General features: G+C 39.2%; 1 protein-coding gene across 1 annotated transcript in view; it reads left to right on the plus strand.

Annotated features, from left to right (window-relative positions):
- The window catches only part of PARVA (parvin alpha), a 71,946-nt gene that overhangs the window by 702 nt on the left and 44,576 nt on the right, over positions 1-26,668 (plus strand). The window lies entirely within an intron of this gene.

Below are 26,668 nucleotides of genomic sequence, written 5' to 3' on the forward strand. Positions count from 1 at the left end.
GGGCGAGGGCCGTGGCGGCCTCTGCAGGGCCTGCGGGCCTGTGGCTTGACCTGCGGACCTGGGGCTTGACCTGATTGTGGACGCTGCACGCCTCGGAGCCCGCCAGGACTACGTGCTTTATAAGTTGTGCAAAAAACACCCAAAGCTTGATGTGTGTACCATCAGTGACTTGCAAGGCGTTAGTTTATGTTGGCGTATAGCATATTCCAAACATGCTGCTCTGAAAACAGTGTAACACACACAGCATGTAATAGTACTAATTCCTTTAAAGGTTAAAATTGGATCTGATTATTATTATGCTGTGCTGAAAATCTCTGCCTTACCGTCATGGAGCTCCGAAGAACACTGAGTAACTGGTCTGGTTATTTGTCCATGCATGTGAATTAATATCCACCCCCTTCTGAATCTGCCTGTTTAAAATCCCATGAGACAGAGAATTGGAATTTAGTGTTACTCATCCATAATTTTCACAGCTGATGTTAATTTAAATAAGATACCAAAGTAGTAGTCACTTATAAACAGTTATTCAAGTTTCCAAGTTCCTCGCTTGCAAGTGAGAAGGGCGTTATACTTAACAGATCCTTGCTTCAGGCACAGTATTTCAGAGCAGCACCTATGGTGCAGACAAGGATGATACATACCTCTTTGGACAGTACAGCCCCTTACTCTGCAACTAACATGTCTTCTCTCTGAGATGCATTTTGCATGACTGTTCACATTATTTGGCTTTTTCTGTTTTTTGTGGATGGACTAAGTTGATAAAATAGTAAACAGTGGCAAACTACATTAGTTGTCCACTTTCTTATGTTACACTTTTAGTGTTGATGAATATTAGTGGCACTGAAATAGAAAAAAATCTGTGATGAGGCCATATTGTAGGTATGTTTAGAGATATTTAATTTAACCTATTTATAGTCAATTGTGTATACGTGGCATTAATATTAAACAAGGCCCTTTTCCTCAGAGACAGCATTAAGTTATATCTTTCCAGGAAGATGTTAGAGACATCACAGTTACTTTTATCAACAGTCTTGTAATCTTACAAAAAAAGATGTATTCTGTGAAACTGTATTTCATCACAGAGGTTCGCTGTCTATATTAAATTTATTGATTAAAACCTGCCCTTGCTATTTTATTATCTCTTTGTGTTAATATTTGCCCTTTTAAAACATTTGAATGACATTGGTGTTGTCCTTTGTGTTTCACAATTTTCTAACATTTATTCAAAGCTAACAGTAGTTTGGAAAATTATTTTTTAACTTTGTGAGGAGTTTATTTGCTGATGGAAGAAAAAGTATTTTATAATTTAATATCTATTTTATTGCCACATATATTTAATTGTCTCATTTCTTCAGTGGAAGCACATATACTAGTGAGATCAATACCATGCTATCTTCCTTTTTTTGTTTGTTTGTTTGTAGATTCAGATGGCTTTGAATCCTCCCTCAGAAGCTTGTCCTCTTCATGCTTCCTAAATTTTCCTCCAATAGAATTAAATACAAATTTGCAAACTGTTCATGAGACCCCTTGTTTCTTGTAGGCTATGACACACGTGGGTTCCATTTTAAGTTGTGCTGCCACAGTTTGTAGCGCTTCAGATGCCTTTGAAGTGAAACTGTGGACTTCATATAGGCGGTCAGATTGCTTATTGATCTAGACTACATTTTTTGGTTTTCCTGCTTTAATTGAACTTGCTAATGACTGGTTTGCCACAGAGGCAGGTCTTGGTCATAGGCATGCATTAAAGCTGTCATTAAGCTGTTAACACACATAATGTATTAAAAAATGTCGTAAACATTTGGAAAAAAATGCAAAAATGTTTTATCATACTTTTATCATTACTTTTAGGGAGTATACTAATACACATTTTAGCACTATCGGTGTTATGTATGTAGTTAATTGTTGTAGATGATATATGATAGGTATATAGTTTTTGCATTTGTGCCATCAACAGGCTTTTTATTCATTGTCAAAACCATATTTTTTATATTTTGCAACAACAGCGAGAGTGCCTGAAATGCTTCACCGAATCAAATCCATTAAGATCTGAAGTGACATGGTGAAGTGACATGGTAATGCAGACTATAGAGAGTAAAGTCTGCATAGTTTCAAATGTAGCAAAAGTAGTTAATAATGCAATATAAAAAGGATTTTCTGTAGTAGTATTTCTTTATATAGCAAGCATTTCCTTATGAACTTCAAAGTTCTTGGCAGTGGTAAGTATTTCACCAATGTCAGAGATGAGCATATTCTAGACAAGTGAAATAAATTCTCTGATAATGCAGTACAAGTTGTTGACCAGAACCTGAGATACCACTACTTGAGATACCACAGCTGATGTAAGCAGATGTTAGTTGTACATTAGGATGTAAATTAAAGTGCATTTTAATTAAACATTATAGAATATTTAATAAAATCTAAAATTTGGAGATTACATTTGCTCAAATCATCTTACCTTGTAAGGTCTTAGCTTGGATTTCATTTACAGTATCTCATCTTCACTGCTGTAATTCAAGAATGAGAACATTGTAGCTTAGTCTTTCCCGTAAGAGTGTGAGCAGGTGCAACTTCAGAATGTATTTAAATTTTAAGTAATGAAAATTACAAATGATTAACTGTGTTTGGAATTTTAATGATTTTTGTCCTATGAAAAATTGCTGAGATACTACTGCAATATTTGATGACCTGTTTACAGCTGAACTGTTGTATGCAAAAATGGTTTGTAGTTTATAGTGAGATTCTGTCCCTTTCATTCCTGAACAACATTCAAAGACTGAGCCACATCATACATACCTCTGAAGGATCCCAGTCCTTACTTAGCAGGAGGTAAGGTGTGTGATGGAGCTCACTGTGTTAGCCAGAACCAACCACAAATTACTTTTTTTTTTTTTTTTTTTGTAAGCTCCTTATAGTAGTTTGTATTTTGTATTAAGCATATCTTTGTACAATTGCAAGGAAAGAACAGAATGACCTAATTTCTTAGATGTGGAGGTGTGTGTTATATTATCTTATGAATTTTACATGACGGGTTCAGTGACGTCGTGTGTGATTGTCCTCCCTGAATTTTCCTGGGTTGGCAATTACAGGCACAGAAATTTCACTCTTTATAATAGCTTACCTTAGTAGAGAATCTTGAGAATTGGCCCCTGACATGCTAATAAATCTGTGATACATTCAGGAATGGAGAGCAAAGTTCAGAATTGCTTAAATTGCATAGGAGCAGATGGGAAACAGACAGCTTGGGCCCATGAATTGAGTAGAGAGCAATTACTGCTTATTGTATGGGCTCAGTCAATTTTCCAATTGATATGACATCAATTTCAGTAATTTTACTGCTCTTCTTCCTAGTTTATTTGGCGTTGATAGGCAGGAGAAGGAATGAATTTTCTTCTAGCTTCCACTTAGGATATTTCTTCTTTTGTATGTTTTGTTTTGATTTCATTTTGGTATGTGAGGTCACAGTAGTCTGTGCTTTTCTGTGTGCCTAAGGGACAAGTATGTTAGTGGTGTAAAAATACTGTAGACTTTGCTATTTCTTGATAGTATTCTTCAATTTCTTAATCTTTGTTTTAAAGAATAATGCAAAATTTGAACAAATTAAACATGCAAATTAAGACTAGGCATTGGGTGTTAGAGCTTTTGAGGTACTTAAAGTAAAAATTTTGTCTTTCTGGAATCCATGACTAAAATGCCTTGTGACCTGCTAACAAAGAGGTCATGCCTTGATCTGGCTGTGGGTGCTTAACTATCAAATAAATCTATTTCCTAGCACACAAGAAGTATTTTGCAGAATTTTAATAGAGATATTTGAATTATTTTCTTTGAACCTGTTTCAGTGACTTCTTTTCGAGTAGTACTGATACTTTTATATCAGTAGACTTCTTTTGCTCAGCTATTTGTTTCTTGTGTGAGAGATTCTAAGTGCTTTGAGAGAGAGTTTAAGTGCTTTGTAGGTGTTTCTTTGCTGCTGCTCTCATTTGATTCTTTATTTAAATTGCAGATTGGAAGAACTGATATGTTGTACTGTTGTGCTCAGTAATATCAATATTAATTGATAAATGTAGCACAAATAAAGAAAGTGGGCTACTGTGTGCTAATTTCATCCTGCTGCTTCAGAGAGGCACATAGTATTTTCTCTGAGGAAGAAATGGCACATGGGGAAGGCTTTATCATCACTTATATCAGTACTTTTGAACTTTCCATTTTTACTGCAGCATATCAGTACACCAACCCTAGTCTTTATTGTGCCATCAGAATAGCTGTTGTTTTTGATGTCTGATATAATGTGCTTTTACTTCCAACCTTAGTGCATAGCAACTGAAAGGTGCTTATAATCTTCTCTCCCCTTAGACTGTGCTACATATTTCTGCGTCTCTGGCTGTACTGCCACAGGCCATGGTAGCCAGCTGCGTAGCTGATTCTGGACAAACCTGTTAGTACCTCCCTTGAAATAATTTTTGCCTTGGAGCAAATTTTGTAAAGCAGATGAAATATTTTTATTAAGTGGGAGGAACATAGGGAGCAGAAAGAAAAATAGAGGGAAGACTCACCTGCTTGTTGGTTGTCATTCCATTGCTGTGAGCGTTTCGAAGCACATCCACAGTACTCAGAAAGAAAAGGAAAGAAAGGAAGAAACTACTTGGGAAGAGAGCACTGGATGTTTGTTTCCATCTTTTGAAACCAAATTGTCAGGGGCTATCTGGGAGGCTTCTCCTCTGATGGTTGAAGGGCTTGCTCGGTAGAAAGAAAGATCCTGACCTCTGAAATGCCTCTGTCAGTATAGACAGAAAACCCAACTGTTGCTTATGCTGCCATAGCAGTAGCCCTCCAGAGGGGCCTGTATGTGTGACAGCCCTGACATGCTGGAAGCTGTTTGTTACCAGCCACACTGGGCTCTGCTGGGTTTGTGCAGGTGTGAGAGCAACTGCAGTAGCCTCTGGTATCTTTTGGGTCTGCCTCTTTCTTGCCTTCCTGCCACTTTACTCCTCCTCTTTCCACAAGCACTGCTCTCTACAAGAAACAGAAACTAATCGGCATAGTCAAGCATTTGTTACTGTTCATACGTGGTTAAATTGAGGGCCAGGTCTTATTATTTCAGGCACTGTACTTCCACAAACAGTGGGAAGAGCCCCTATGCACGATAATTTACAACCTAGAGTTCTTTATCTGTATATTTTGCATATTTTTCTAGCTTTTTTCCTCTTATAATCTGCATCTCAACAGTTCTGGCATTTCAGTTGTGCAAGGACTCGTCATGATTTCACTGGGAATTTAGTTTTATCTAGTGCATTTTCTTTGGTTTTGGTTTCAAGAGACTCGGATTATTATTTATTTATTTTTTAATAGGCTTTGTAAGGTTCAGAGAAAGATGTGGAAATATTACCTCTGAGATTCAGAAATGCATTCGTAAGTGACAGATAATCCCCAAGTTGTGCTAAAAAATGTCATTGCTTTAACCAAGTATTCATGTAGGGCCCAATCCAATTACGCTTGATCCGTGTGCATCACCTACAGCTATCAAAGTATGAATTTGTGTCCCTCAGATACCTGCATTTTTTGCCAGAGAGGTTATTGAGTCTATGTCCAGAAGCATTGCTATCCTGGCAGGACTGAGCTTATCTGTAGGCAAGTATTCCCTAGCAAGTGCAAACATCAGTGAAGGGGTTAGATTGCAAAAGTCTGCAAAACATTGGCTATGTAAAATGCACTGACAGCGTTGAGACTGATGAAGCACCTCCAACCGGCGGTGTCCAGCTGGAGCTGTGCGTGCAGCAGGTGACATGCATGTGTGTGCGTGAAGAGGATGCAGAGCCTGGCTCTCCTGCCTGTTGCACCCTCAATCATTAAGTTGTGCCAGCTGCTTTTTGAAAATAACTAAAGTGACATAGGATTTTTGCTTATGCCATGTGTTGTTGCCTCTCTCCACGCTACCCCAGCCCGAGAGACAACATCGATTGGCTGCCAAGACGTCTGCTTCCCGAGCAGGGACACCAGAGACGGACACTACGTGTCTAGCTCACGTGCCAATTTATTGCTGTGCAACATAGCCTCTTATACCCCTACATGCAACTGCCCCGGATACTTGTGACCCCTTACTCCACCCACTATCCCTCCTAACTTTTCCCCACTCTTGAACTCACTGTGTCAGGTTGGTTTGGATGCCAGATGCCAGAAATGTATATTTTTGGGGGGTAGGGAGGGACAGATGTGGTGTTAGGTGGATTCTAAACAAAAGAAAAAAATGTCTGCACTGGCCTATGTGCAAATCATGGTAGACATTTCAAATTCAGAAATCGTTAAAACCTATCATGAAATCCCTGAATATCAGGAAGGTATACCAAGGGAAAGGTCTGTTGGTTTGCCTTTTCCTTTAGAATCTCTTTCTGGCAAGTGCCAGGGACCAGGACCCTGGGCTTTGATCTGCTGTGCTGATCCAGTATGGCCACTAATTGAGTTGTTCTCGGAATACCTGCATGTGGGCATCCAGCTACTGTACTCTCTATTTGCATTTGACTTAGATTATGTGGGTGAATTAGCTGCTACAGAAATATGCCTTGCATTTCCTTTATGTTCTTTGTTTCAGCAGTTTCTTAATTCTCTGCAATTCTGTAGGTTTCATACAGGATAAAACCAAATCTGCACTTAACAGGTTAGAGGATGGGGGTTGTTGAGAGGAGCAGAGCAGGGACTGGCTGAGGAAAGCAGCTGCTCTCTGCTGCGAGCACCAGGCTGATGCAGGGCTGAGAAGAGGGACGGGGCTGCAGGGCAGGGGGACGGAGCGGATCTGCCCCTGTGGCTGTGCCTCTCCATTCCCCTCCTCTCTTTGGCACGCCCTTCACCTTGCACTGCCATGGTCGCAGCAGTGGTGGCTGCTGAGCTCTTCAGGGTGCTGTGAGCTGGTATAGCTGGGGGTGCTTGGTGTGTTGGCAATGCTTATTGCTGCTGCAGCTGCTTCCCATCTGTGGGGAAGGGGCGGTGGGCCATGAGCTGCCAGTTGGACCATGCTGGCGTAGAGGCTGGCATAGAGGCTTCAGCCTCACTGAATAGTTGAGGTTGGAAGGGACATCTGGAGATCGTCTAAAGATTCAGGTATTGGATGGTTCATGATCTAAACTGAGCAAAGTGGGACTGGTCTGCTTCACCAAGCTGGTGCCTCTGACTGGCCAGGTGTGGTGAAGGCATGGTGACAGCATCCTCTGTCGGTTCTTTTCAGTCTCTGCTGTAGACTAGATGCATGCCAATTATCTAGATGAAAGGTAAAAAAGATTAAAGTGGTGAAGTAAAATCAACATTAAACAACTTTGTGAAGAGCTTCCAGTGCTCCCAATTTACAGAGTGGAATCATGAAAAGAAGAGAGCTGGCTAAAGACCAGCTCAGCCTGATGTGCCTTTATCTCAATGTTAGTTTTTTTTTGTTTCCATCTCCAGATTTGAAATGTGCTATCCCAGATACCAGACATACACGCACAAAAAACATGTATTTAGTCTTCAATAAGAATATGGCTATAACCCAGCAAAGCTGGAGAAGACAGTAAAGGTGAAATTGTCATTTTCATCCTCAGTGAAGTGAGCGTGCTGTTAAGAAAATCTGTAGTTTTAAAATGGCAGCATTTTCCTTAGCATTCAGGGAATCTGTCCTGACGGTAAGAGATGAGACCAAGACTGACCAAGAAAAAAGTCCTTACTGGCTTTGATCACTGCTTTGTGGGGTTCTACATCTTGAAACCCTCCAGCCTAAAGCCAGCTTCCTGTAAGTGCAGGTCTGTACTTCTGTGAGTGTCCCTTTGACAGAATCTCTGGGATATGTGTTTTTCTCTTTTTTTCTTTTTTATTTTTCATGCCTTATGCAATGATTAAACTATGTCCTCTATGGAGGCTGAATAGTTTATGATGGGGCTTTCTGCTTTTCTCACTGAGATTAAGGAGTTGATTCTTTTGTTACTTCACTGCAACTGAGATAAGTGCTCCCTATTAACTTAAAAAGTTTTGCAGTCTTCTTCAGGAAAATGCTGCTGTTGTTGAACATGGAAGTCAGAGGATGTAGGGGCACAGTTCCTTAAAAAGTGAAGCTTTACAAAAGCAGTGTTTGAGGTGTAGCTAAAGCGCTGTTGCTTTCCCTTGTGCTGGAAGCAGTGTGATGCCATTTTGCATGAGATGATGAGCTGGAAGGCAGGCTATTTTGCAGTGCTTTCCAGCTTCACACACAGTTCTAAATGCAGGATGGCGTGGGGCTGAGGCTTAGCGTGCTCTCTATGTATTCCTTGTGCCTTCTCCAGCTCGTATAAGCTCCTGTGCTTCTTTGAGTATGTCGCTGCATAAGGGAGTGGAAGGCTTCTAACCTGCTGCTCTTCACTATGCAGCTCTATGAAAGGGCTCTTGGAGCCCTTCTCTTTATAGGTATTCTCATACATTTTATGTTTGCTGTGCTAATTCTTCTTAATAGATAACATTGCTTGGATTTAATATCCTTAGCCCTCTTGGGATTGTGTGTGTGTGTGTTGAGTGAGCCACTGAGTTAATTCACATTGGTGACCAGACTGAAATACAAACAAAAGATGGCTTGGACCAACAGCAAAATCAAATCAGCAGCCTTATGCGAATCGTTAGCCTACCATGCAACTACCCCTTGACAACCTGTGCTCAGGCCAGAGAAGATCAAGGATCAGGAAAAAAAAAAAAAAAAAAAAAAAAAAAAAAAAAAAAAAACAGGGATGTGACTGGTCAAGAGTGAGTTGTATTGGCAGAGCTGTATTAGGAAGATTAGCCACCATCTGTTCACACTAATCCTGCACCTGGCTCTAGGCTGTGCCACTGTTCAACCAAGTGATGATCTTACTCAAAATATTAAAGATTTGCAGGGTTAAATAAGAAGGTTCTATAGTCTCCCAAATGTTCTGCGTTCCTTCTAGTTTTGTAGTAGTCCATGTGAAATAATTTCATGTGGTGCCGTAAAACATTCTTATCATGTATGTGGAATTAATATAAAATTCAGGAGAACATGGTGGTTATAAGCTAGCAATACTGCTTTTCTTTTAGTCTTTTCATTTCTCTTTACGACTTCTTATTGCTGTTTGTATTAATCAACATTATTGACAAATATCTTGCTGATACTATTTTTCTAGATTATTTTTGCAATGGAAAATTCCTAGAATATTTCTGCAAGTCATTCTTGGTAGTTGTAGCCATGGTTAAGTCCTTTTGGCTTCTCTGATTTCTACTTAGCTTAGAGCTGGTTCTGTCTTCTTCCCTTTGTGTGGCCTGGCAGAGCGGTCTGTGGCACTGACCCAGGGGTGAGTGAGATTAACCTTCCCTTGTAGTGAAACCTGTGAAGTTCCAGGGAATTGAGAGGGGGTGCAGAAACTGTGAGTGACCGGTGCTTCCCCTCAAAGGCTCTGAGCAGAGACTGAACGGAGTGCAGAGTGAAGAGTAGCTGCCTATCTTCTGACCAGTAAGGATTTCCCAGACATGAAAAGACAATCTGGTGCTGCAAAAGCTTTGAAAGCATCCCAAATCCTAAATGTAGTCTAAATATTATAGTTTTTTGAGTGTTTCTTTAGTACAGGGTGCTTTTGCTTGTTAATAGAATGCATACTCACAATCCGAAAAATTCATCCCCACAGCTCTGGTATTTGTACTGAAGTAGCATGCAGTACTTGAATCTCTTTTTGCCTGCCAGGGGAGTAAGAGAACTTTTAAGTGCTCTAATTAGAGCTGGCCTCCTGGCTTCCGTGTCTGCACCAGTGCACAAGCAAACACTTTATACAGGTGAAGTTAACTATGCTAAGAATGGGGTGGAGAAAGGGAGCTGTGAAATACTTTAATGTGTGTTTTTCTCCTTTGGAGGTAGCAGCTAATGCTTTCCTCTGTTCAGGTCTAATAAAAGTCTGTGGAGCTCAATGTCACTGGTGATGTTCAATAGATAGACTTCAACACAGACCTCTTTAGATAGCGTGCAGGTAATGACTGCTGGTTTCTTTTATGCCAGGACTTCACGCTCCAGCTTCTCATTTACCCCAGAGGAACAATGTGAGGTGCTTCTCGTTGCCTGGCCATAGGCTTCCCGACCCTAGCTCCTAACAGTCGGATGTCGTTGTGCCAGCGTGGTGCTGCCAGTTGTGTCTGCACTACTTGAGCTCACAACTGATTGTTTCCCTAGAATTGCACATAGGCTAAGACCTCAGTGCTGAACTATCAGAGGGTTATGGTAGACCACATCGGGGCTCAGCAAACAAGCAGGCGTCACACTTGGCCAATAGGTGGACAAGAGTACAGGCAGCCTACAGACCATGTGTGCATCAAATGTGGGTGTTAAGGGCAGAATTACTCAGACAAGAATGTCTAAATTGCTGTGCCCTACTTACCCAACTGTGAGCTGGATTAATGAAAGGCAGAGTTTAGGCAGAGAAGTACTTTGGGTACATTTAGCAGAAGAGAGAGATGTTTTCTTTTGTATCTGTACATGTGGCCCTTTTGAAGCAAGCCAAAATAAGCTTCCTCACCTGGGTAACGGCCTGAATAGGTTGGCAGGGTGTGAATCCATTTTCAATGTGTATAAAGAAAAGCGTAACGGTTTGCCAGCGTATAGCCTTTCATTTATTTTTTCTTAACAAGTTTCTTCTTCAACCATTGAGTTAGGCTAAGGCCTAATATTTTTTTTCTTGTAACCGTAGGTGGTTCTAAAGCAGCAAACTATTAATAGTGAAATATTGGTTTAGAAGAACACTAATGCGTGGGGGATTCTAGAGCAAATGAGGCAATGCTGTCAATGGTTCAGATTGTTCTTAATTACAATAATGGCATTACAGGAGCTGCAGTTGCTGTTGGGCACAAAAGAAGATAATGATAATGTCAGAGTGCTCAGCGTAAATGCAGTATAATGTATTACAGTACTGGATTCAGAAGATGATATGCCTAACTTGTCGTCAGAGTGCATGAAGAAGAAGAATGGTAAAAGAACGGTTTTTGTTGTAACTATGTAGTTCAGGTTTTTGTGTGGCCTTTGCTTTCAGGCTTAGTAATAAATGTCAGGTCTCAGGCACTTAAATGATGTGTATTAATTTTACAAGAAGGTGTGATCATGTCCGTTCTCCCCACTCGGAATAGGAAAATTGATCCTCACTTTAAGAAGGGAAGGAAATTTGTATCATCTTAGTACTCTCATACCCTCAACATTTTTTATATTGATCCTATTAGAAGTAGAATATAAGAATGTGAATATAGTAGATTTGGCCTCGAGTCAGAATGCAGTCCCAGTAGCCTCTGGAAATAAGGCCAGATCTATTTGATGCATGGGTTCCCTATTTTGTAGATAAAAAAAAAATCAACTGTGAATTTTAGGGATGCTTCAAAGCTGGATTTGAATTTTCTGGCTAGAGGCCAAATCTGAACTGTAGTACTTGTAAGCATTTAAAGGCTGTATGCTGTGCACTCAAATACTCAAATTCATTGCTGTGGAGGATGAGAGTTTATAGTTTTACTGCAAAATAAAATACGCAACAAATCAGTTCAAGGTCTCAGATTCTTGTCCCCGCTTTGTTGTAATTCTGAACTACAGGTAAAAAAACGGATAATAAACTGGAAAATAGTGGTGGTCCCCTTTATACCATGAGTGTTTAAGGTGACTTACTGTCTTGCAGACTTCTTAAAAACTTACTGCAGTGTTGGACTGGAAAAAAAATAGCATCCAGCTGATTTACATCTTTATTATTTTGTTGATGTTTAACTTACTTGAAGCAGTTACCCCCAAATGAAACGATTTATATAGAATCTGAATGAATATTCTTGGAGAGTTGTCTCATGCACAGGATGCCAGCATGTTTTGTAAACATTTGTAAGCATTTTCCTAAGCGGACATCAGGGTGCAGGTGCGCTGCAGGGCACAAGGTGGCTCCAGTTCACGAGGAAAGCTGGCTGAAGCAAGTAACTGCTGCGAATGGTTCACAACAGCCAGCTCCAAGGGGCAGGACCGAGCTCAGCATTTTGCTGTACTGCAGGTCTGCTGTTTTGTATATGATCTGAATCTTAACTGGTCTTTGGAAGAAGACCGTGTCTAGCCCTAGGGTAGGACTACTGAATTTTAATGGCATTTTCCTTCTCATATTTCATTTTTGAACTAGTTATCCCAGTGGATTTTATCAGACATTCTGAGCTAAGTTGCTTTTGTCTGAATAAAAGGTAACGATGATGTAAAGAGCAGAACTACAGAGAAAAGAGAGCTGGTGTGTACAGTTGTGGAACAGAAATGTAAAATAAGCTAGGCAGAGGATAAAGCAGAGATTCAAAGCTTCGTGAGAGAGGTTCTTAGCAAGCAGGTCATTAAAATCTGACGGGTGAGGGAGAGAGCAGAGTAAGTTGATTAGAAATGCCATATTATGACCAAACTTAATCAAAAATATCTTATGTCCCTTGTTGGTCTTGCATGCTGTAACAACAGCATTTTTGTTTTCAGAGTCTCTTAGAAGTGAATTATTTTGCCATTTCTGTTTCCAGCACAATAATAGCTCCTGACAGTCTGTACGTATATAGAATGTTTTTGTCTGAGCCTGGGGAATTTTTGAATGACAACAGGAAGGAGGAAATGCTTGTTTTATCCCTACTTGTCTGCATGGAGAAACTGAGGCAGGGAAAGATTAAATGAGTCGATTTGCTTATCTGATATTCTGCAGGTTAAGAAATGGAAACATCAGTCTTCCTATTTCCCAATTTCAGTGGTTAGTTTTAGTTTTGTTTGTTTCTTTTTATAGTGTTGCTTTTTAAGTCTCAATTGCATGTCTATATGGTTTAGATTTTTATACAAAACTGAAATTTTAAGTGTATCTTTTCTTTTTTAAAACAAGCTCATCTGGTGTTTATTTTTTTGTGTGTGAACTAGACAGGAGATTTCTGGGTTATATATATATTAATTTGCTTTATATATTGCTGCAGTAGGCATTATATTAGATTAATATATATAAAAATGTTGCTTTATAATTAGCTTCTTGCCTCTATTAAAAAGGAGGAGAATTTGGTTAAGAGGTTTAAACTGTTTTACTTAATAACAATTTTTCTTGAAGTAATGTCAGGTGTTAAAACAAATTTGTGAATCTAACTTTGCTGTATTATTTGTTTTAAAAGTTTTAAAGCTTATAGTTTTCCTCTCTAAAACTTGATGTTAAATACACCAACAGAGGTTACCTAGAATTACTTTTACTACCTAGATTTAATATTAAAAATAGTGCAAAACATCATTTTGAATTTCTCTGTATTTTCAATTTTCCAAATTAGTTTTACCTAAAGTTAACTGTGGGCATGAATACAATTAGTAATTCCCCGTACTAGATCTAAGCCCTTGTTCTTCATTCAGTCAGAACGCCCCGTAAGGTCAAAGAAGGCTTTGACTGAATAAGGAATACAGCAACTAGCCCTAGTTTTAGTACATATAGGGCCAGATTGTGGGTCACAGCCAGCTTAAAAGTGTACAGCTCCAGTGATTCCAGGTCTTGTGCATAGGCAGATCCTTCACACTGTTATGACAGTGCTTTATTAACATGTTAAATAGAGGAGGGAAAAAAAAAAAAGAAAAAAAAAAAGAATTTTATGGCTGCTCAGAATCTTGTTAGCATGTATTCGTGTTTTGTGTTTCTGAGTTGAAATTATGCAAATATGGTTTCAAAAACATTTCCCTGTTTTCATGAGAGAGAGTAAAGAAAATAGAAGCGATCAAAAATTTGAATTAAATACTCAGATAGTTTGGCCAATTAATAAATCTGCAGTCACAGAATAGAAGGTCTGTGGGCTGGAGCTGGCTCTTAACTTAATGTTAACTTACATTTAATTAGCCAGACCAGATGGAAGCTGACTAAGCTTCGCATGAAGGCTTGTGGGAAAAAGACATAATCTTCCATTTTGTCAAAGGAACTAATACCACAGATTAAAGGTCAGTGTTCTTTTCAGAATTTGAAGAGTGGATGCACAGTGGCTGATGGCAAGAAACAGCAAGGGCACTAACAAATTAGCTTAACCTCTAGATGACTAGTATACCAGCTCTGCTTCATTTTGATCCCCAGTTCAAACCATTGGCCTCCAGTATCATTACAAAAAGAGTTATCAGAGAGATAAGAATGTCTGTATTTTATTCTTTTGTCAGGAAAGTAGATTCCTGTGTAGACAGCTAGCATGGATAGAGATTAAGCTCTGTAGAAAGTTTTCGTACTCAACCGAGTAAAAATTCATGCTGTTCAGTTGTTAAGCACTTGCGATCAGTTTGACAAACCATTTAATTCCTTGCTTAACAATAAGTGTTCAAGTAGACAAGTCAAGTAGATAAACTATTCATGTGCTTAAAGAAGTGCATATATGGATCAAACAAGAGAGCACAGAGCTTAAGGACTGGTACATATTATATTAAGGCTTGAAAATGTCGTACAAAGAGTAAAGGTGATCCGTGAGATACAATGAACCTGAAGTACAGCTGCAAGAAATGTGATGTTTTCAAAATATGTAAATTAGAGTCTACCTCCACCACCCCCCAAAAGGAAGGAAGGTGTTAGATTATGTTAGTTGTCTGAGTATTTAACAAGTCTTTGGGGATGATTCCCAGTGATTTCAGCAAGATAGTAGAGGTCTTTCTGAACTGAACAATACTAACCTACGTACTAGGAAAATAAGGAAAACTAGCCTTGCTCTGAAATACCCAGTGCCACCTTGCTTGTGCAGAAAGTAATGAAACCCTCTGCAGTAGGTAGTAACTATTTTAATTTTGGTCTGTCATCTTCTTTGCATGCCTTGTTTACAGTGGAAATACTTGTGCAAAGACTAGCTTGAGATAGAAGGCCAGCAAACAAGTACCTGTTTACTGAAACAAGTTTGTCTGTCTGAATCCAGCCACTGTCTTCACATCCAGCACTAGAGAATTAGATGTCTGGTGGACTTTACGAGCTGCAATACAGGCAGCTGTAGAGCTGTTAGGTATCTTCTCAACACCCAAATGCATACTGGATCTAGGTGCCTAAAAAGATACTTATGGTCCCACAGACCCCAGCTAGTCTAATGCCAAGTACTTTTAAACATGTAAAAGCAAGCTTTTCAAAACATCCTGGAGCTTTATTGTATTTTGTAAAACTTTTTTACTGCTAGACCATCTTGCCTGGTTTGTCGCATCTGAACATTCCCATAGCAGCCAAAAATCTATTCGTATGTGATGGCTGTATCACTTCAGTAAAATTTTGTGGATGAGATCAGGATAGTTCTTATGAAGATACTCTATCTTGGAAATATCAGTTAATTATCTGTGCTTGCTGACAGTCCAAGGAGAGAGAGCTAGGGAACTGAATGAACATGAAAACTGCAACCTGTTTATGATTTCCATGTCTAGATCAAGTTACAATATGCTGAGGTGAGGAAATCTGTGCTGCTGTTTGTTGTAGCATCCTTAGAGCATGGCTAAACACAAGACTCCAGCCCCACACTCTGCAACATGTACAAATTCAGTAAAACAATTTTAGGGGGGAAAGCTTTTCCACTATATCAGCTGAAGTAGAGCACCTACAGATTTGGAATCCTACTGAGTACTTTGCAAGCTGCTTTCACATATATACATTAATGATTTACTCTCCTTTCTCATTTTTAAATAATTATATCCTGGGGATAGAAGAAGAAGAATTTTACTAGTCACCATTTACTAGACCACATTCATCTGTGATTACCAAATGGTGGCATTGGAGATAGCACAGTTATCTTCCATTTTGAATTACTGACATATTTCAGATACCACTTGGTGACAAAATTCTTGGAGGGAATGGTAGACTTAAAAAACACTGAAGTTGCATACGACATAGGTAACATTTACTTATTATGTGGCTCACTTCAGCCATTGTAAACCCAGAGAAGTGCAAGAGTACACACTGCACTTTTTGAAGAAGTGAAAGTAAGTGAGTATTTTTGTGTTTTCATGATCAGATAAAACTTAACACATCTAAACCCAGCTTCTGATCTCTAATAAATGCCCACTGTTTCTTATGCAGAATATAGCATAACCCAGTAGGATTTATCCCAACAAGTACATTTGAAGAGAACAATTAGGAACAAAGTTACTCATTTGCCCTTGATAATAGTGTGCTGGACATCTTCAGGTAATAATAACATTCAGTTTTGTAAGGACATGAGTACCTTCAAATTCTGCCTTTATTAAAATTCTACAAAAAGCATTGTAGAAACCAGAGGAGTTTGAGAACTGCCATTTTCATGGAAGTACTGTGCAGTACGAAACTTGCCAAAAACTAATGGATCGCCCGCAGGAAACTGGAAGTTAAAGTGGATGAGTCAGTCTACATCAAGGCTGAACTGTTTCCATTGAACTTAAATAATGAATGCCAACATCTAGAGACAGCACAATCAGCTACAGAAGTTTTCTTCATTTGTTTCATCCAGACATTATAGTGGATTCTATGTTTGGCAGAGTCCTCCTTGTCTTTTAGTTTACCAGGCTTTAGAAGTGTCATGTGCATTGTTGTTACCATCATTGACACCTTTGCAGAGGAAGCAGCAACATGAGCATTTTTAATTTTTGCTTCACAACAGTTGGACCACAGCAGTTTTTGCTTCACAGAGTGTTGGCCACTTGTTTTTGTAACGTCAGTCTCCAGAAAAGGAGAGGATTGCTTCTTATTCAGAAGTGATCTATGCTTTCATGCTTCATGCTTTCTTCTTAAAGGAGCCATGTCATTTACTTTGTGGTGTGTATAAGGATTTTCACATGCTTAACGAAATATATCAAACATTAGGTAAGAGGAAAGAGAAAAATAAATATTTTTAATAGTTTCTATTTTTAACAAGTCATATGCCCAGAGCATATTTGTGCAACACCACTTTTACTTAGTAACAGGATTCTAAATGAATCTAACTCTTTCTAGGAATTCAAGAAAAAAAATAAGGTGTTCTTGTATATGGCTTAGACTTCCTTAACGTGAGATATTTTACTTGATGTCCGTTCATGTAAATAATGGCTGAGGGCATGAATAGCCTGTTGAATTCTTTGCTCAGTTCTTTATTCCTGCAGTGACTGTACTGCTCTCCAATTTCTATCAGTAGTTGAACCACCTGAGCATTTCAGAGTTGGAGAATCACTGTGGGCCTTGGGACTTTAGGCTTATACAGGCAGTGTAACGGGAGGTAGGTGATGTCTCCATTCATTCACAATTGTTCATGCCAGCATCCCTGCTAAGCTACTTGTGTGCTTGAAGTCACAGAAACACAGAATGGGTGAGGTTGGAAGAGACCTCTGGAGGTCACCTAGAGCCAGCTGTCCAGGATCTGGTCTCCATGGCTTTTGATGGAACCTTCACAACTTCTCAGGACAACCTATGCCAGTGCTTGGTCACCCTCACCGTAGACAAGCATTTCGTTATGTTCAGATGGAACACCTTCTGTGTTCGTGCCCACTGCTTCTTGTTCAGCCAGTGAGCACCACTGAGAAGAGTTTGGCTCGAACGTTATTACAGTATGCTTCAGATGTTTCCCCTGAGCCTTCTCCTTTCTAGGCTAAACAGTCCCAGTTCTCTCAGCCTTCTTTCATATGAGAGGTGCTCCAGGCTATTCTTCATCTTAGTGGCCCTTTGCTGGGCTCTCTCTTGTACCGGGAGGCCCAGGATGGGACACAGTACTCCAGGTGTAAAAGCACACATCTGAGTTCTCCCTTTGTCTCCACTGCATTTCCACCTTGCAGAGCAGCCATGCAGCTCTTGAGCTCTGGCTTGGCCTGGAGCATAGGAATGAGGTTTTACGAAAACTTGCATATACTACCATATGAAATTCATACAAAGTTGGTCAGATGTTTCTTGGTGAGATTTAGTATGAGTAAGTTTAACATAATTTAGAACACCAGTTAACTGCTTTTTCAAATAGAGAATAGACCTGGATGTAGAGGAAACAATTTCTGTTTTTTGTTTTCTTTTTTTCCTTCTTTATTTTTTCTTCAATTAGATGCAAACATTATGGCAGATATTTTCAAAGCCAACTAGATAATTTTGCTGCACTGACTCAAACATTCTGCTGCTAAGTATACTATTTGGCTCTGAAAATCCCTACCTGAGATATGCCCACCTAGAGCATGCTCCTAAGTAATGGCTACAGACTCAGCTGTATTAACTTACATGTATGGACCCAGAATGGTTTCTGTTCCCTCTGCCAAGAAGGCAGGTATACCACCTGGGTGTTCCATTAGAGAAGACCAGCTAAAGGATCCAGAGAAATCTTACTGTTTCAGGTCTTGAAATTACGACTGAATTACGACTATAATTATCTGGCACTTTTATGATGGCTGTCATCTAAATAGAAATGTTAGATTTTGATTCCTTTTGTTAATTTAATATTTCACTTAATTAGCATTTTTTAAAAATAACAATTGCCTGTCTCTAGTTAACATAAAAATGGGTTAACAAAGGCCAAAGTAGCTCAGCACTTACTGTTCAGTGAGGTACAGCTGGAGAGGAGTGTGAGCAGAGGGGAAACACTTGACGGCTCTTCAGAATGCTTTGCCAGCATCCAACAATTTGTCATTGGCAACTCTTTGTATGTACATTTACTAAAACTCCAAATACTTTTCTTGGGTGAATTTTCCCAACTGGCATTTAACTGCATGAAGTTTTTGACACCTTCAGTGGGCTGTGAAACAAGGAGTTTCTCAGTTTTACCATGAGCTTTTTGAAGACATCTGTTGATGTTGGTTGTAATCTTTTTGAATATTGTTTTTCAAGTGCTTTTTCCCTGTTCACCTTCTCTACTGAAGGATCCTGAGCGTCCTAAGGATGTGTGATTTCATGTGCACAGCAGGATATTAGAAAGCAGGACCACTTTCATCCTGTTGTAGTTAACATTAGTCTTACACTCAGACTGAAAGATGGAGTCTCCCTGTCTGATTGTAAATCCTGAGATGTCCTCTTCCTTGCTCCAATTCAAGTGTTTGTGCGACTGTAATGATTGGGATCAGGTAACTGACGTAAATTAAAAGTAACCTTTTTTCTTGATTGGTTGGTTAGTTTTATCTGAAATTCTTTCATGATGTAATTTGCCATAAGGACCTGCGAATGCTTGTGCAAGAAATGAAGAGCATGTGGGAGTGAGAATGAGCAACAAGTTTGGGAACAAGTTACGATTACCTCTTTCAAAACAGCGGTCATTTAATGGCACAAGTTCCTGCATTAGATTTGGATACTTGCTTGTGGTGTGCCTCAGTTTCCAGATAGGTGAAAAGTAGCAATGCTGAGAATTCAGTTTGAAAGTCCATTTGAGCTTTCTGGATGAAAAATTTTAAGGATTGAGTGTGAATGTGGTAGGAGGATTAGCGGACAGGTGTGGCTTAAAGAAATGGTTTGAAATCCAGTAATTTACTTCTAGATTTAGTTGAAAATTGTAATCCCAGCAATTGGTGCCAGTATCTACTAGATTTAAATCTAATGCATTGAAGTGTGTAATTTAAGGCTTTGCAGAACAGTGCTAGCACATATACATTTACCACGCAGCACATGATAGTATTCCCGTGGAATGCTCCTAATTAAAGTCCAGTAGTTACTTACAGTGCATTTCATGCTTACTATCATGAGCTCTCAGTCAAGTTAGCAGAAAAGGAAATTCAAAATAAGATTATTTTCTTTTCCTCAGAGGTAGGTAATATAATTGGTAGATGCTTTTGTAACTGATGTTATCACTGACATATGGAGGTTTTGACAAGGGATTCACTGTTGATCAAATGAGTTCTGTTTTCTTTTTTTGAAATCCTAGTATTAGCTTTAGTAGCGGGAAAGGATTTTAGAGTTGGTACAACAGAAAACAGGCAGTTTTGCAGCAAAATAGCCATTAAGACATGTCTTACATCCATGTTGCACTCTAACATATCATGCTTAAAAGCAAGGTTTATTTTGGAAAAGTTATGCCCAGAAGACCTCTTGATCAATTTAGAGATTTTTATTTATTTATTTTCGCGAACCAGAGTAACTGTTTTGCCATACAAAACTGCTTCTCTCTGAAATTTTACTTTTGTTTTTTTGGCTGGTGTATACTTGGTGTTTACTAGAGGGTTAATTGTTTCAGTATGAGCAGCTAAAGTTTTAAATATGAATTCTAGCTTTTTGACCCTATTAATCATAAAACTGCCTGACCTATCTTGCTTACTGTAACATTTTTTTTTTTAAATGATGAGTCATGATCATATTTTAAATGTTTTCTTTAAAAAAAAAAAAAAAAAAAAAAAAAGCCCTGTCTGCATTTTAAAAACATTTTTTAAGCTAAGAATTTAGCATATGTATGTCAGTACATATTGCAGGGGGCTTATGATAAAATAGCTTCAATGAAAATTAGATCCAAATTAAAGTAATCTGACTTTGAAAAAAGGTTGTGGGCATGTTTCTGGGAGTGGCTGAAAGAACTTCAACTCTAGGGGAATGTTCAGTCGTGGACGCTTTACCTAGAAACCAGAAAGGGTGATGTTTCTGGTTAAAGCAAGATGCAGAATTTAAAGCAAGAAACCAGTGAATATGAAAATTAATTTTTGTGTTGTTTACCCTAAAAGAAAAACAACCACACTCTATTTCATTTTCTTTGCTTTGCCTTCTAAAAATATTCTTAGAAATCAAATAAAAAGCATTAAAGTATTTCAAGAAAACAGTTATGTTTTAATTTTTGTTTTAATAAAGTCCCTAAAACTTCTTTGGAGGGGGAAAAAACTCTTGAGGACCAAAGCCCTGCTCTCTGTTAGAGCCCAGCAATGTGGGGCTGTAGAGCTCTTTAACCCACCCCATGCATTGTAATTGCAGAGCTAGAGCTGAGAGAAAACTGAACAAAGACTGATGACAAGATTCAATTCCAGCTGTTGTTCAGTTTGAAAAAGTGCATTTTGAAGTGTGTAGACTTTTAAATGTGTACAGATATTTAACTCCTATGTGTCTGTGGAGCTGTTCTGCTCCAAGGCACCAGGCACGTGGCTTCTCGGTGTTTCAGGGTGCTTTCCAGAGCTGAAGAGAGTCCTGGCAGTGCCCTCCTGGGCTGGGGGAAACTGAGGCACACAGCTATGACCCGGCTTCCTGGTACCCTGTGTACAGTCAGCTCCAGCACTTCCTTGCCCCGGCTTTCTCTGTGCTTTGGTCTTTGTGGAGGACTGTTTTCTCTCTGCTAGCTTGCTTTCTTCCAGGATATGTTGTTCCTGCATTGCTTTAACATTTTTTTTTTTTTTTTTCCCCAGGGACCAACCACTTTTTAATTTATCTACCGGATAAGAAATTGTGCACAATTAAAAGCCTTCTTTGGTTGCATTTGCCCTTACCCCTCCCACATTTTTTTTTCTTTCTTTTAATTTCTGGTGACCCTTCTTTGACTTTTGTTACCTTTTAAGAAGTGGCAGGATCAGGCCATTAAGTTGAAGTGAATTATGAAATACTTAACCCCCTTGTCTCCCCTCTGAAATGCAACCCCACACATACCAGCTAGACACAGAAGCTTCTTGCAGAAAACTTAAGAGAGCTTTTTTTGTAGAAAAATGTGACATCCGAGTGTTTGTCTCTAGCCTGGATTGCAGCATATGTAAGATACAAGAGGGATAAAAAAAGAAAAATGATCCCATGTGTCTGCAGGAGTTCTACTTTTATAGTTTTAAAAATGATTTTTAGATAAAAAAAGAAAAATACACTGTAGGGTTCCACACTTTATTCAAGGAGTTAAAAGTCTGGAGCTGTGCTTGATGAGCCAGATGGTCTTTAACAGTAACATTGTTCATATTGTTTAGATTATCCTGTTGCAAGTACAGTGCCTCCTTTACCTTTTATGGAAGAAAGTGTGGAAAATTGACCACAGATGTAAGTAACCAAGAATGATGGCTGAGGCAATTCTTACCAGGCCTCCCTCTCTAACAGGCCTGATCCTGCAGATAAAAATAAATAGAGAAATGTGAGGCAGCATGAGAAATATCTAGTGTTACCTACTTAAGTGTTTAATTTGAGCTCTGTGAGCTACTAAAATCTTTATTTTCTTAGCCTGAGATTTCTTCCTATTGAACTGGTTGCAGTCTTTCATTGTAGGCAGCCTGAATGTAGATTTTTATCCAGGTACTAAATAGCACATCATTATATATTTTTTCCATCCTGTTTGAAAAATAGGGGGTGGGTGGGAAGAAGCCAACTACACGACCTCAAACACAGTTTACTGTCCAAAAATCTTACTGAGAAGATTGGTACCCATTTTATGGTGTAATGAGAGAGCACAAACTCCCCATTAATATTGATTTGATTGGTATCAGAAGCAAAGGCTGTGCCAAATTAATTAGAGGTAGTTCATTGTTACTCCTAATAATGGGCTGCTGAGTCTGTGAGGCATCTTGCAAGACAGTTCCAGATTGAAATAAACTTTCTTAGACAAGTATTTATTTTGTGCAGTATCTGGAATTGGAAGGTTCAGCGCTTAAACAGAACAAAGAGAAAATGCTACAAACAAAAAGCAATAAAGCCCTGTTTTGTAAAGTCCTTTTGTCTCCTATCACTTGTTTTTCTCTCCCTCATTTCCTTCCTCTTATTAGGAGCTGCTGTCAAACAGCATTTACTAAGAGCAAATGGCTCCCTTTGGAGCCCCTAAGCTGATATCTCTGCATTTGCATGCAGGTGCTACTGTGGTAGCGCACATCTCGCCTGCCCTTTTCCCCCTGCCCTGGCAAAGCAAAGAGAGTAGTAATTATAAATCAACAGGTTTCCTGTGTGAGGGCCCAGAAACTGGAAATCTCCTGTTTGTTCATGAAAATGGGCTAACTGGGGGTACTCTTAAACAAAATGGTAGATTCCTCTTACTGTTAAAGGTGACATGAGTGGGGCATGAGAGACTTAATAGCCCTTTTTATATTTTTAATACCTACGATCAAAATCTGATAAATTGAATTGGCAGCACGGGGCACTGTTTTTTGCTGTTTAATTTCTGGTTCTGCTCCCTGTGGGACCTTCTGGAAAAGGAGATTTGTTGGACACATCAGCTCTGGCTCTGTGCCTTCAGTTGTATGGTGGAGAAGAGGGAGCCACAAGTGCAAGTGGGGAGGCAGTGGCAGCAGCAGCACTGGGGTGGGAGAGTGGAAAGGTGACAACAAACAAGGGGTGGGGGTGACGGACAGATGGACAAGGTGACAGGTGTGTTCAGGAGGCATCCAGCTTGCATGAGGATAAAAGGGGTGAGATGAAAGTGGTGCCATGGCATGTTGGTGAAGCTTATTCAGGCAGGGGTGGGGGATGACTGATGTTGAAGTGGACTAAGCTTGTGTTTGGGAGCCAACAGCCCTGGAGTGCTGATCCTGGTTCTGTTCTGAGGGTGCAGGCAAATTCTCGTTTCTGTCTGTTTTGTTATCCATAAAACAGTGGTAATGACCATTATCTACATCAGAGTGGTATCATGAGGCTTGTGGTGCCTCTGTAGTTCTTTAACACCAGAGATTTGTTGACCCTTGTTTGTGCCTGGAGTCAACAGATGCTTACCTCTATGACAAAAGCAAGGTTTTACCTTCTTCCTGTTAACGCTACAGAGCAAGCACAGATATGGAAAAAGGCTTTAGACACCATCCTGGCTCCTGTAACGTAGTTGTTAATTGCAGTTGGTCTGCACAAGTAACAAAGGGCAGCGTTTGCTCTGTAGTACTAATGAAAATGGACGTATTTGAAGAAAAACAGAAGCTTTCAGGTCCCTGGTTATATCCAGAGAGCTAACAGAAAAAAAAACTAAGATTAATTTGTTCACAGATGTAATATTTCGTAGTAGAGTTCTAAAACTGAGTCCAGATCTGTCAGAGGGATTAGGTTTTGTGCTTAAGCTGATCATTGATTCAGCAGGGGATTCTCACCTGCATTTTAACTCACTCAGACTAGAAAGAAATACTCAGATGGTTAAAGTCTGTACATTTCAGAAAGGAGTTTTAAAGCAAGGCATTCTAAGGATGAACACCAATTTCCATCTAGATCAAGCTGCCAACAAGTGGTTTGCAAGAGCCCAGAGACTGCTCATTAGATAAACCAGAAGTATTGATCACTGTTAGTACTCTAGAGAAGTAAGATGGGGAACGTTCTTTTTATGTAGGCAGGGCCAGCTGAAGAGAGAACAAGGGAAGAACAGTGGCACCCCATACAGTCAGGACTTAGACAGTTTGATTTTGTTGTCATAAAATATCCTAGGGGCATATGCTGAGGACATATAGTCCCTATAGAATTTAGTTGGAGTGATAGATTATTTTTTTTTTTTTAATATCTTCTCTCACTGAAGGGGTTATTTGTTAAAATTTTCAGGAAGCAATGAGTGCTTAGTCAGCTGCAGCTATAACCACTACAATAATTCCTAACATGGTCCCTAGGGGGTAATCTAAAAGAAGAGGTCAAAGTCAACATGACAGATCTTGATGTAGTAGCTTGATTTTTATCCTTTACTATGAGGTCTTCCTCTTAATCTTGTTTTTCAAGTGTTGTGGTAGAGGTCAAATAGAACACAGAAAACACAGGTTTGTGGACCTGACACCCCAACTGATAACATGTAGAGAAACTGAAAAGTAGTCTCTTAAAAGCAGACTATGAATTCAAGTAGGAGCCCAGTAAGACCACACAGGAAAATGTTAGGTCTCCCAAGTGCTGACTGCCACATTGCTCCTCAAAAGGACTGTGTGCTTTGAACACTGACACTAACATTCTTGGATTAAAATTCAGATTTCAAATACATATAAGAAGTACCAAGTTCTGACAGTGGGCTGTAGAGTTACCTTTTATCTCACCATTCCAGAGTATGTCCACATAATGGAAGCACTGTGAATTCTTGGAGACAGCTCACAAATGCCTTCATGCAGTTCTGTAATGGGCTGCAGAAGTCCTTAAACAATCCTGCTTGATTTGGGATTGTCTCAGTGAAGTGAGTCAGTGGTGCTGACTGCCAGGACAGCAACAAATGGTGGGGTATATGCTAACAAGATACACTCATCTGAAAAGCTAATTGAAAGTTAGGGTACTGAGAGTGTAATCCAGTATTTGTACGCATGTGATGTATGAGGAGATCTTTGTTTTGCCGGTGCCTATATGGTATTTTGACTTGTTGCTCTTCATCTGTTTATGAATGTAGGACTGGAGGAGTGGAACCATGCTGCAGAGGGACTGTTAACAGAAAATGTGCTTTCACAGTGGGACAAGAGCCCTGTGCTCAAACAAGCATTACTTGATTTGTAGAACATACTGTGGTCTGTATTAAAAATTATGAGTGCTGCATAAAATTTAGATACTTTTATTTATGAAGTGGTGTACTGTACTACTACTTGTTTCTGATAGATATGCTGGGAATTTCTTTTTTTACAAACAATGCCTGGTAGAAGCCTGTTTCCATGACTAAAACTATGATTAGAGCATCTACCTAACATGCTTCCAGGAATTACCTACACAACGGCCATATTCTGCCAAGAACAAAGAGACTGGTTATTGAGATGAATGTTTTGGGTTAATTTGCACCACAAATGAGGCAAAAAAAAAGACGCCTATGTATTTTAGTTCATAGATAATTATCAAGAAATTGTGTATGGAGAAAAATAATGTATGGTTGGGGAATAGAAATGTAAGCCTTGGACTTCCTATGCTGAGAAGATTAATCACTGCAAGTTTTAAAGTGCTTGCATGACTCATATGCAGAGGTCATAGACCAAATTTGCAGATGGAGGCAGGATGAAACAAATTTGGCTGCATTTTTATGATATTTTTCCTGCTGCTCCTAGCTTTTTATTTACCTAAAGTAATGCAATTTTCCATAGAAGTGTAACAGCTCCAACATATGGAACTGCTATCCAGTTCACTGCTTAGGTGCAGAACGGCATGGGAACAGTGGTGTGTCAATAAGTAGCTTACTGCATGTCAGGGAAAGTAGTCTCGCAGGAACCATATTGCCAGCTTGGCAACGTTCTAGAAAAGGAGATCACAAGATGGAATTGGTGTATTAATGCAGTTTAGTGAACAGGACCCAGACCTAAAGGAAATCCAACTCAAGTAATGCGAAGACTTAAATGGAAGGCAGAGACAAGAGAAAGAAAGTGGCTTGTTAATATGCAGGTCTATAAATAAGGATTTTTTTCCTTGCTCTGGTACAAGTTTTGAGCTGATTTTGGACATCCTTGTAAATCAGTTCACTAGTTTTTCACTGGGGATAGTATATCATAACACTGAGCAAACTATTCAGTATCTAATTCTGCTGCCTTTACTCTTGCTGAGTTATATTTTTGTGTCATGAGAGAAATCAGCAGGAGTTATGATTTACATAAGAGTTTTGTGTGCTGAAATTTTGCTGACTTTGAAGTCTTCTCTCTGTATTCAGTAGCATTGTTGAGTTCAAATTTCAATCCAGCATAATTTACACATAAAATGAAAGGAAAGTAATTCCAGCATTTGGTTTAAAATGTGAGTATATAACAGCTAGTGAGTCTGGCTCCAGGTGGAAGTTTTAGATCTGAGTAAAACCTGATTTGATGGCAGGGAATGAAACCTCTTAGAGAGAGAGGCTATTTTACTGAGCCTTCCAAATAACCAGATTTTCTTTGCATACATGTTTGTAGTAAGAGTTTTGTTTATGATACAAGGTATAAAGAAATGTGTATATTTATAGCTATAACATCATTCTCTTTTTCTTGTGTGTTTAAGGAAAAACAATCTTAATAACA

Source organism: Oxyura jamaicensis, chromosome 5 (genome assembly GCF_011077185.1).
Source record: "Oxyura jamaicensis isolate SHBP4307 breed ruddy duck chromosome 5, BPBGC_Ojam_1.0, whole genome shotgun sequence".
NCBI lineage: Eukaryota > Metazoa > Chordata > Aves > Anseriformes > Anatidae > Oxyura > Oxyura jamaicensis.